The sequence below is a fragment of the Megascapheus bottae genome, chromosome 5, assembly GCF_031878675.1.
Source record: "Megascapheus bottae isolate mThoBot1 chromosome 5, mThoBot2.hap1, whole genome shotgun sequence".
Lineage (NCBI taxonomy): Eukaryota > Metazoa > Chordata > Mammalia > Rodentia > Geomyidae > Megascapheus > Megascapheus bottae.
In genome coordinates, this window is record NC_143513.1 from 74,959,193 (window position 1) to 74,970,317 (window position 11,125).

The window sequence follows — 11,125 nt, forward strand, 5'->3', positions numbered from 1 at the left end:
ATACCTTTAATTCACATTTTAAAGAAAAATACAATAAAAACAGCTGTACATGTCCAGTGCCAGTAGCTTATGGCTACAATTCTAGCTATGCGGGAGGCTGAGATCTAAAGTTCATGGTTTGAAGCCAGCCTAAGCAGGAAAAGTCCGTGAGACTCTTATCTCCAATTAACTACCAAAAGTAAGGGGGAAAATAGGGCTGTGGCTCAAGTGGTAGAACACTAGACTTGAACATAAAGCTCAGGGAAGGCTGGGCGCAGTGGCTCACACCTGTAATCCAAGCTACTCAGGAGGCTGAGGTCTGAGGATCACTGTTCAAAGCCAGCCCAGGTACTAAAGGCCAAAAGACTCATATCCAATGAATCAGTAGAAAAGGGAAATGGAGCTGTGGCTCAAAGGGGTGGTAGTCTTGAGCTGAAGAGCTCAGGGACAGTACCCAGGCTCAGAGTTCAAGCCCCATGACCCACAAAAAAAAAAAAAAAAAAAAAAAAAAAAAAGCCAGGGATAATACTCAGGCCCTGAATTCAAGCCTCAAGACTGGTACCAAAAAACAAAATAAGGCCAGGAGTTTTGCCTAGTGGTAGAGTGCTTTTCTAGCATGCACGAAAACCGGGGTTCGATTCCTCGGTATCACATGCATATCAAAAAGCCAGAAGTGGTGCTGTGGCTCAAGTGCTAGCCTTGAGAAAGCCCAAAGACAGTGCTCAGGCCCTGAGCCCAAACCCAGGACTGGCAAGAAACACACACACACACACACACACACACACACACACACACACACACACACACACACACACACACACACACACACACACACACACACACACACACACACACACACACACACACACACACACACACACACACACACACACACACACACACACACACACACACACACACACCAAGCTGCCCAGAGGACCAGAGGACATTGTAGGCAATCATAGATAGTTAGGCCCAAGGGAGGCTCAAGGAAGAGATGCAGGGAGAGAGTCAGCAAGTTCCCGGGGCATTCCCAGGCATTGGACCGGGAACACAGCCTCTACATTGCCTACAAAGCTTCAGGCTCGTTTGGAAGTCAGGAAGTCAAAGAAGGTTGACCACAGACCAAATGACTCCACCAGTTATCCCCAGAAACCTGTTACCAACCTCCTGAGGCTTCACGCCTCAGATGGCCAGCCAAGCTGTGCCCACCCTCCACAGCTGAGGAAGCAGAAACAGCCTTGCTGGACCCATGAGAAATAGGGGAATAATAACAGATCGCATTCTTTAGGACAATGGTGACAAGGACAATTTCACAGTACTTAACTTGTACACTTGTACCTTGGACACTTCCTATCTCAAAAAGCCCTGGGTGGGGGCTGAAGGTACCAATACCTTGTGTGTTTTACAACAGGACAGGCAGCACCAAGAGTTTGGGTTTAGGGCCAGGAGTTTAGCCTCATGCTAGAATAAGACCCAGGTTCGATTCCTTGGTACCACATACATAGAAAAAAGCCAGAAATGGTGCTGTGGCTCAAGTGGTAGAGCTCTAGCCTTGAGAAAGCCCAAGGACAGGAATTTTTTTTTAAAGTTTGGGCTTACCCAAAGCCTGGCACCCTGGGCAGTGCCAAAAGCACCTACAGTCTCAATGACATCATACATTCCAAAAAATATCACCCATCAGAATTAGCTACCCATTCCTTTTCTTATTCCTTACAGTTTTAAAATAGATTATAAAAGTGTATGGCCAGGCCCTGGAGTCTCACACATATAAATCCTAGCTACTCAGGAGGTTGAGATCTGAGACTCACAGTTCAAAGCCAATCTGGGCAGGAAAGGCCATGAGACTCATCTCCAGTTAAGCACAGGAAAACTAGAAGTGACACTGTGGCTCAAAGTAATAGAGCACTAGCCTTGAACAAAAGAGCTCAGGACAGCAGCCAGACCCAGAATTCAAGACCCATGACAAAAAAAAAAAAAGTATATATGTGTGTGTGTGTGTGTATTTGCATAAACATTGTAGAATGGCTAAATCAAACCAGTTCATCTCACTTAGTTTTCTTTTTTCACGGGTGCCCTACTGGGACTTAAACTCAGGGCTGACCTTCAGAGCTGACCTCTACCACTAGAGCCACAGCTCTACTTCTGCCACATCTGGCTTATTTCTGGTAAGTCTCATGGACTTCTCAGCCCCGGATGGTTTCAAACCATGACCCTCAAATATCAGCCTGGTGAGGTGCTCAGATGACAAATATGAGCTACCAGCACCCAGCCACTTTATTACACTGAGAACATTATCAGTAATTCCTCTCCTGTATTATACTGGAACATTATCAGTAATACCCCCAAATCACTGAAAACAGGTGTCTCAAGGAAAAGGCTGTACACAAATGCTCGTAGCAGCACTCACGACAGCTAACAGATGGTCACCATCCAAACATCCATCAACTAATGAATACACAAAATGTTGCATGGCCACACAATGCAACATTATTCAACCATAAAAAAGAATGAAACTCTGATACATGCTTCCATGCAGATGAACCTTGAAAACCTTATGCTAAGTGAAAAGGCAGACACACACACACACACACACACAACTCTATGACTATTCCTATAATTCCTTTCTGCTAGTACATGCTTCTAAAAGAAACTGGATTTCCATACTCCGAGGGACTAACCGTCTCCTAGAGGCAGTCTCTCTAAGATCACTTGTGCTTGTCTTAGGACATTTCCAAAGCTTCAGGGAAAGAAGGCACTAATTCCTCCCTTATTATTTTTTTTTGTGGGCATGGGGCTTGAACTCTAGGCCTGGGCATTGTCCTTAAGCTCTTCAGCTCAAGGCTACCACCCTACCCTGTGAGCCAAGCCCCACTTTTAGCTTTCTATTGGTTAACTGGAGATAAGAGTCTCACATTCTTTAGTGCATGGGCTGGCTTTGAACCTTAATCCTCAGATCTCAGCCTCCTGAGTAGCTAGGATTACAGGCATGAGCCACCGTGCCTGGCCTTCCCTTATTAATTCTGACAACTGCTGTCTAGATACAGGTTGAGTAGTTAGCAGTTGTCGTGTTCAACTTCCAGTGAACTCTCCTTGCTGATCTCCTCCACCCTGCTGAAGCGGAGCACCCATTAGCTACTCAAAACCTCTGGGCCACTTCCTTCCCTTCCAGAGATCATTACGTGCTGTGGAGATCAATCGATTTTTTGACTTTGTGTGTGGTTCAACCATCACCTTTATGTATTTGAAGTATGAAGTCACTCGGGCCATCCAAGACCATGACTGACTTCTGATCACTGTCACTTGAAAATCGGGGTACTAGCATGTTTTGTTGAAGCACAATAAAAATCAACCTTCAGTATTTTCCCAAGAACATATCATTAACTTCAGCAACCACTTCTGGTTGGGTTAGGTTTTGGGGGTTTTTTTTGGGAGGGGGGAGGTCATTGTTATTGTTGTTATGGTTTTGTGCCAGTACAGGGGCTTGAACTCAGGCTTGTCACTTGGCTTTTTTACTCAGTACTGGTACTCTACCACTCGAGCTACAGCTCCACATCAAGCCTTTTGCTGGCTGGTTAGATTTAAGATTCTCACAAACTTTTATACCTAAGCTGGCTTTGAACTGTGATCCTCCTATCTTAGCCTCGTAAGTAGGTAGGATTATAGGAATGAGTCACCAGCCCCGGCTGACCAGTCTTAAGAGAGGCTAGATATGGCTGATTTCTTTTTTCATATGATGTATTGATTTTAAAATATATCCACTGTCCAAGCCAATATCATGTTTAGTAAATAACATATTGAAATTGAATCTCCATCACCTTCTCCTCCTGCCCCTCTCCCATAACCACACACGAAGACACCGTCTCCATGCCTCTGCCACACAATCCTCCATATCGCTACCCTCCATCTGCTGCTCCTCACCTTCTCCCCTCCTTCACTGGCTAAACAGAATAATAATATGAAGCCAAATAATATTGTAGTCATTGTTTCATCATGAGTGCAGCCTTTTATTCTCTGCTTTTAAATACTGCTTACAATTTGTTCTTAAAAAAAAAATGGTTTTCTGCTTGTATGGGAGCCTCAGTTGATTTCTCCAGAGGACTCAGTGGTCTTTCAGAGAAAACGAGGCCTGATTACTGAGACCATTTCAATAAGAAACACAGGCGTCCTCAGTGAAATCTGAGAGTGCTCTACTGTCATGACACAATTACTCTTTCTGTGCTTGGCAGAAAGAAATGTCTCACAGAACAGACATTCTAACCACAACTTTTTACAAAGGTCTAGTAGTGGTCCTGTCCGGAGCCATCTAGACTAGGCCCCCCAGTTCTTTGGCTCTGTGACCCCATCCACTGTCCCTGCCCCCAGCTGAAAACTGCCGGGATACACTGTAATCTCACAGAGGAAGAAAAACCAGCCTATAGCCTGCCCAGTAGTGCATTCACCTGGCTGTGACTTACATACCCAGCAGGAGGGAATAAAAGGAAACTCCCTCACCCATCTCTCTGTTGGTTACAAAATCAAGATCCATCCTGTGGAGATTCCTGCGAAATGTGTGGCCCCCATGTTAACCAACATCCCCAAGGTGAAATCTTAAATAAAATAACTCCCAGGGAAAACAAGAACAGCCAACTCCTTCACTCTTGTGAGAACTTACTCTTACCAACTGCCTGATGTGTGCCAAGTTTTGTACTAAGTATTTTTCTGGAATTAAGCCAATTCCCCCAGTCTCTTCCAACAACCCATTTCACAAGTAAGGAATCTGAAACTAGGCATAAGGGAGGGGGTGGAGCTTGAGTAAAGCAACAGGGGCAGGGAAGTGATCTTTTGCATCTTTTGGACTGTGCTAAGCACCCTTTCCCAAGGAAACTGTACTTTCAAAGAGACTGTGGCCATCTTACTCTAAGATCCACAGCAGAACAAATCACCGCAGCTGCGAAGCCAACATTTCCATGGTTTCTACTGTGCTAAAAAAAAAAAAAAAAAATGTGTCTACCATCTGATTGACAACACCCAAACTCAATATTTCAGTTCTTAGAAACCAGGACAGCCCAGTGCCAGTGGCTACCCAGGAAGCAGAGATCAGAAGATCAAGGTTTACAGCCAACCTGAGCAGGATTGTCTATGGGACTCTTATCTCCAATTAACCAGGAAGTGGAGTTGTGGCTCAAGTGATAAAGCACCAGCCTTAAATGAAAAAGCCAAACCAGAGCGTGAGGCCCTGAGTTCAAATCCCAGACCACACATACACAGAGTTATTACGTATTACCCTAGATAGAGGTGACAAGGAGACATAATGGGGGCTTCTGAGGGTGGCATTGTTTCTTAATCTTAGTATTCTATTCTACAATCAGTTTGTGGAAGTTCATTTGGCCTGCATCCTAAAGAGGTAAATATATACATTTACTTTTATATATATGTAAATAGACATGTGTGTTGTATATGTACATATTATACTTTACTTTTCAAAAATTAATTTATACATGCAACTTCAAAAACTGAGTTCCTATCAAATTTACAAAAACAAATCTTAAGATACTTCTAACCAGATCTGAACATGGTCTGAAAATCACTCCAGCAGCTGACCAGAGACGAGAATGCTGCCTCTCATCTGCCTGCTCGCCTCAAGAGTCTTCTAGAAGGCAAATTCCCTTCTGAGCCTGATTTGTGTGATGAGATGAATTTTAAAGAGCTATGCAGAAAGCACCTCTGGGATCTGAGTAATGTACTCCAAGGCCTTGGGGGAGCCCTATCATTTGAAGACGAGTTGGGATAAGAGTAACCACCTCCAACTTCCCATAATTTACTGTGTTCTAGGGCACATCTTTCCAGGCTGCCTTCAGGAACTGCTAGAGGCCAGTGACTGGCCAGCCCCGTCTCACCACTCAGGACTCCTGCTTTCCCTAGAGGCTGAAACCACGCAGACTGCACAGCATCCCGTCCTGCTGGGCTGCCATAGACGCCCTTTCACATGAGGTCACAGCCACCTTGCGCCTCGCCGCAGCCCAACCCTGTCACCACAACCACCTCTCTAGCTGTTCTCCCTTCCTGGCCAAGGTCAAGTGCCTCACTTCCCCTCCCTCTCCCTCATTTGATGCCTCCTGAATCCCAACAAGGCCTCACCAACGTGCAGTTCCTGCAGGCTCCCCACCATCACTCTTCCTTCTGGCACTGAACACCAGAGGCCTCCCCTCCCTGGAACCAGTTTCCTTAACCTCCAGCCCCAGCTGCTGTTCCTTCCCCTGGGATTCCAGAATGCATCCTCTCCCTGAGCCACCTCCCCAGATGCCTGCACACAAGCTGGCCCCAGGGACACGCCTGCGCAAACGACTGCGCTGATGCACACTAGTCAGCATAGGGCAGGGAGAACACTGCTCTACCCCAGAAAGAGACTCCACCTGAGCTCAGATTCAGATCAAGTACCCAGACTCCAGTCATTCCTCTCCCATCAACTGCTCAGAAATTGGAGCTTACATAAGAAAAGGACCCAGTAAACATGCAGCCAGTGGCTCACACCAGTGGTCCTAGTTATTCAAGAGGCTGAGATTTGAGGGTTGTGTTTGAAGCCAGCCTGGGCAGGAAAGTCTATAAGACTTATCAACAATTTTTTAAAAATCTGGAAGTGGATAGAGTGCTCACCTTGAACAAAAAGCAGCTCAGGGACAGTGCCCAGGCCCCGAGTTCAAGCCCCAGGGCCTGTACCAAAAAGGAAGAAAAGAAAGAAAAGGCCCAGTAGAGAGATCAGCACAGAATTAAAAACTGAGAAGCTCCTTGCATTAGCTTCTTAAATATTCCAGAGCATGACTGCTTAGTTTATTCCCATGGCTCAGTCCCCAGGCTAACAGGAGAGGCAACGAGAACAGCCTCCACCATCAGACAAACTAGACTCTCTGCATACTTGTAATCCTGGCTACTCAGGAGGCTCAGATCAGAGGCGGATTGAGGTTCCAAGCCAACCTGGACAGGAAAATCCATGACAGTCATCTCCAATTAACCACCAAAAAGCCCGAAGTGGAGCTGGGGCTCAAGTAGAAGAGCATCAGCTTTGGAGAGAAAACCTTAGGGACAGTGTCCTGGCCCTGAGTTCCAGTGCGCACGCACACGCACACGCACACACGCACACACACACACTCAGGAGTATTGCATATGTAAGAGAACCAGCTCCGGAGAGAAAAACTAAGGGACAGTGCCCTGGCTCTGAGCACCAGGACACACGGACACACACACCAGGAGCATTACATAGATTAGGTGAGAGTGCAAGAAAGGGCTAATTTTGACGGCAAGTCAGACCCATCTGGTACTTTATTAAACCTGAACCCCCTCCCTCCTTAAGAGATTCTGACTCAATTGGGTAGGGTATGGTCTGGAATTTTAAAATTTAGGATGGGCTAACATGTGACAAGCTTCCAAAAAGTATATACCAGCTATGAATACCATTATTTTTACCAAATCTCGGTTTACAGAACTTTAGACACACAAATCGGTTAGGCTGGGCACAGCAATACATGCCTGTAATCTCACCTACTCCAGGAGTAAATATTGGAGGGATTGATGTGCCAGCCTATCCTACCCCAAAAGCAATCTTAATAATTCAGATTAAAGTCACATGCTATAATCCCAGTTATGCATAGGTGAACTACCTTGATCCAAAACGGGCTCCCACAGAAAAACAAGAGGCCCTACCTGAAAAATAAAGTGTTAAATGGCTGGGGGCCCGGCTCACGTGGCAGAGTGCCTTAAACCCTTATTTCAAGTTGCATTAAGAGAATGAACAAGTATCAGGCTAGCTGGGCGGGATGGCTCATGCCTTTAATCCTAGCTAATCAAGAGGATGAGATCTGAGGATCAAGGTTCAAATCAAGTCCGGGCACTAAAAAGTCCATGATACTCTTATCTCTGGCTCTAGGGATAGGGCCCATATTTCCTAAGAATCAGGTGAGGATTCACGTAACTAAGTAACTGGCATAACTGCGTAACCTCACAGCTCGGGGCCACAATTAAACAGGGACACTCTAAGGACTGCTTGGAGTCCCGGGGCAGGCGTCGCTAGCCAGTGGCCAACAGGATAATCACCCAGGGGCCCTATTTCAAATTATGTATACTGTAGTCTAAAAAGGTGAAATGAAATTTACACTGAAATGAAATTTATACTTGGAACTGGACTAGCTCTTGTTCTTCATGATTCTGCTATTTTGTGACCAAGGGAGAATCTAGAATGTTCTAGGAAGCCTTTAAAACAAGGGCCATTCCTGATGAGTCAAAACCCCTTGGTAAGTAACTTCCAAAAAGGAGAAAGCCTAGGAAGAAGAAACCTTGAAGAAAATAAAGAGCATGCAAGTCTAACCTGAATACTCTGGCATACATCAAGATCCACCGTGACAGGAAATGAGGACTGACCTGAGAGGGAAATGACCAGGGTTTTATTACTTCCAAGCTCTGCTTAGAGTCACACTTGTTTTGAAAACAGCTTTACCTCTACTTTCTTTCAAGGACAACAATAATAGGGGGGGGAGATTTTTTTTTTTAATAAAAAAATCTAAAAACAAGTAAGACTCAAGAGTCACCCTCCTATACCCAGCAAGGCCAAAAAAGCAACATAACCAACTAAGTAAAAAACAACAATCTGAGTCCAGGAGTTTGGCCTAGTAGTAGAGTGCTTGCCTAGCGTGCACAAAGATCCGGTTTCAATTCCTCAGTACCACATACATACAAAAAAACTGGAAGTGGTGCTGAGGCTCAAGTGGTAGAGCTCTAGCCTTGAGAAAGTCCACGGACAGTGCACAGGCCCTCAGCCCAAGCCCAGGACTAGCAAAAAAAGAAAAAAAAATCTGCATTGAGAGGCCAGGTGCCAGTGGCTCATACCTGTAATGGCAGCTACTCAGGAGGATGGAGGAAGGATCTCAGCCTGGATAGAAAACTCCTCTAGACTCTATCTCCAATGAATTAGCAAAATGCTGGACTGGAGGTGCATCTCAAGTAGCAGAGCTTCCATGCTGAGCAAAAAAACTAAGCCAGAATGAGAGGCCCTGAGTTCAAACACAGACAGAAACCAAGTGATTGCATGCCCTTGAACTTGATAGACAGAAGTCAGTCAGTTCTCTACCCCATCTTTCAGCGCATGGCTCTGCCTCAGTTTCCCCATCTGGATATCTGCCACAGTCCACTATCCTCACCCTTCCTGGCAAGAGCCTCAGAGACAGCATCCCACAGAGCTGCAGGACCTGGGTGACGTCACCACACCCACACTGTCCCCGGCACCACCAGCTCATTCCAACACTGCCTCACCTCAAACCATGGGGCAGAGACAGAGACAAAGCAAGTGCTACCCCTGACCTCACACAGTTCATCATCTGACAGAAGAAACAGAACTGAACACATCATTATCACTAACTCACAGTAGCCAAAAAGGAGATACAACCCATGCATCCACTGAGGGACGAATGGATCAACAAAATGTGTTTCATACCTACAACGGAATACTATACAGCCTTTAAAAGGAAAGAACCTATGACATACGCAACAGGGAGGAACCTTGAGGCCCTGTTAAATGGAATGCTGAGACACGGAAGGGTAAGTGCTCTGTGCTTCTACTTATCCAAAGGACCAAAGGAGTCACTCACCAAACAGAAAGCAAAGGCTGGTTTGCCGAGTTCAGGGGCAGGAAAAGAGAAAGATTATTCCCCGCACATACAGACACATTGTCCCTTAGCATGAGTGTGGTACAAGAGGGTTTCATGCCGACAAATCCATAGATGCATACGATGTGCCTTGAGCGGACTCGCCCCCTCCCCTGCTCTCCGTCACCTTCCCTTCCCTCTTCCCAAAACAACCACAGCCAGCTTCACTGTTCCATCTGCACACTGGTCATCAAGTGTGCTTGACTTCACCACCCTCCCACGAGCACCCACCCCCTGTCCGTCTCGCACTGCTGTTTATCACAGCGAACACTTACATGCTTATTCAAAGGGGATTCGCTAAGGCACGCTTCCCCCAGCCCTCTACCCACTCTTAGTCCTTCAGCTATCTTCACTCATCACAGAGGCAACTCACTTCGGTGTGTTTCACCCTCCAAAATTCTCTTTTCCCCCTCATCCTCTAATCCTCTCAAACAGTCCCACAACTACAAACATGATCTATTGTTTTCTTCCACAGATACAGAGTTCTAGTTTTACAAGATGAAAGGAGTTCCTAAAGAGTCTTAATACCATTTATCCATGTGCTTAAACACAGCTCTGATGGCAAGTCTTATGCCATTATGTATTTTACCCCAATTTTAGAAATCAAGTAATCACTGTAATTCAAGTTGGGAACAGTCAGATGAGAGACGCTAAATACAGCTGTGGTCAAAGAAGGCCATGGGGAAGTCAGCTAAGCTGGTCCCAGTACATGAGGCCAGGAAGAGAAGGGAGTCTCCAGCTCTGGGCCTTCCCTATCAGATCCTATTGCAGCCCAGAAAACAGCAACCTGGCCTGTTTACAACCCCGTGCAGCTAAAATCCCTGGACTTTGGAACATGTGTTTGACACTTCATGGACAAACACACATGTTCACATATGAGAGAGGTGAGACAGAGGCTAACCAGACCCTAGGGTAGGGGAAAATTAGGAATCTCACCAAGTATTCTCTCTCTGGAAAACTGACCCTTTTTTGGCGGGAGGGAGAGTCGGCTGGGGGGCTTGAACTCTGTGCCTGGGAACTGTCCCTAAGCTCTTCAGCTCAAAGCTCTACAGCCCTAACCCTGGAGTCACAGCGCCACTTCCGTGGAAAACTGCTTTTAACTATACAAACACTAAATCTATATCTAAAATGGAAATACAGAAATATTTACAAAGTTATTTTAGGAAGCATTGTGATTTACACACACACACACACACACACACACACAGAGGCAGGCAGGAAGGAGGAATCCCACTGATTGTATGGCCTTAGGCAAGCTGGCAAGCCTTACTGAGCTTTTTTTGTGAAATGGCCATGATAGCTAACAGAAACACGTGATTCCCACAGTAGAGCAGTGGCAAGCACCCACCATTGATGATGCTTCTTTCCCGGTCAGTCCTGAGATCTCTGCAAAAGCCATTGAGAGAAAGAAGTATGCCAGGCGATCAATGAAAAGCTCAGATGCCAACCCACGAAAATGCCAACTGTTAAGG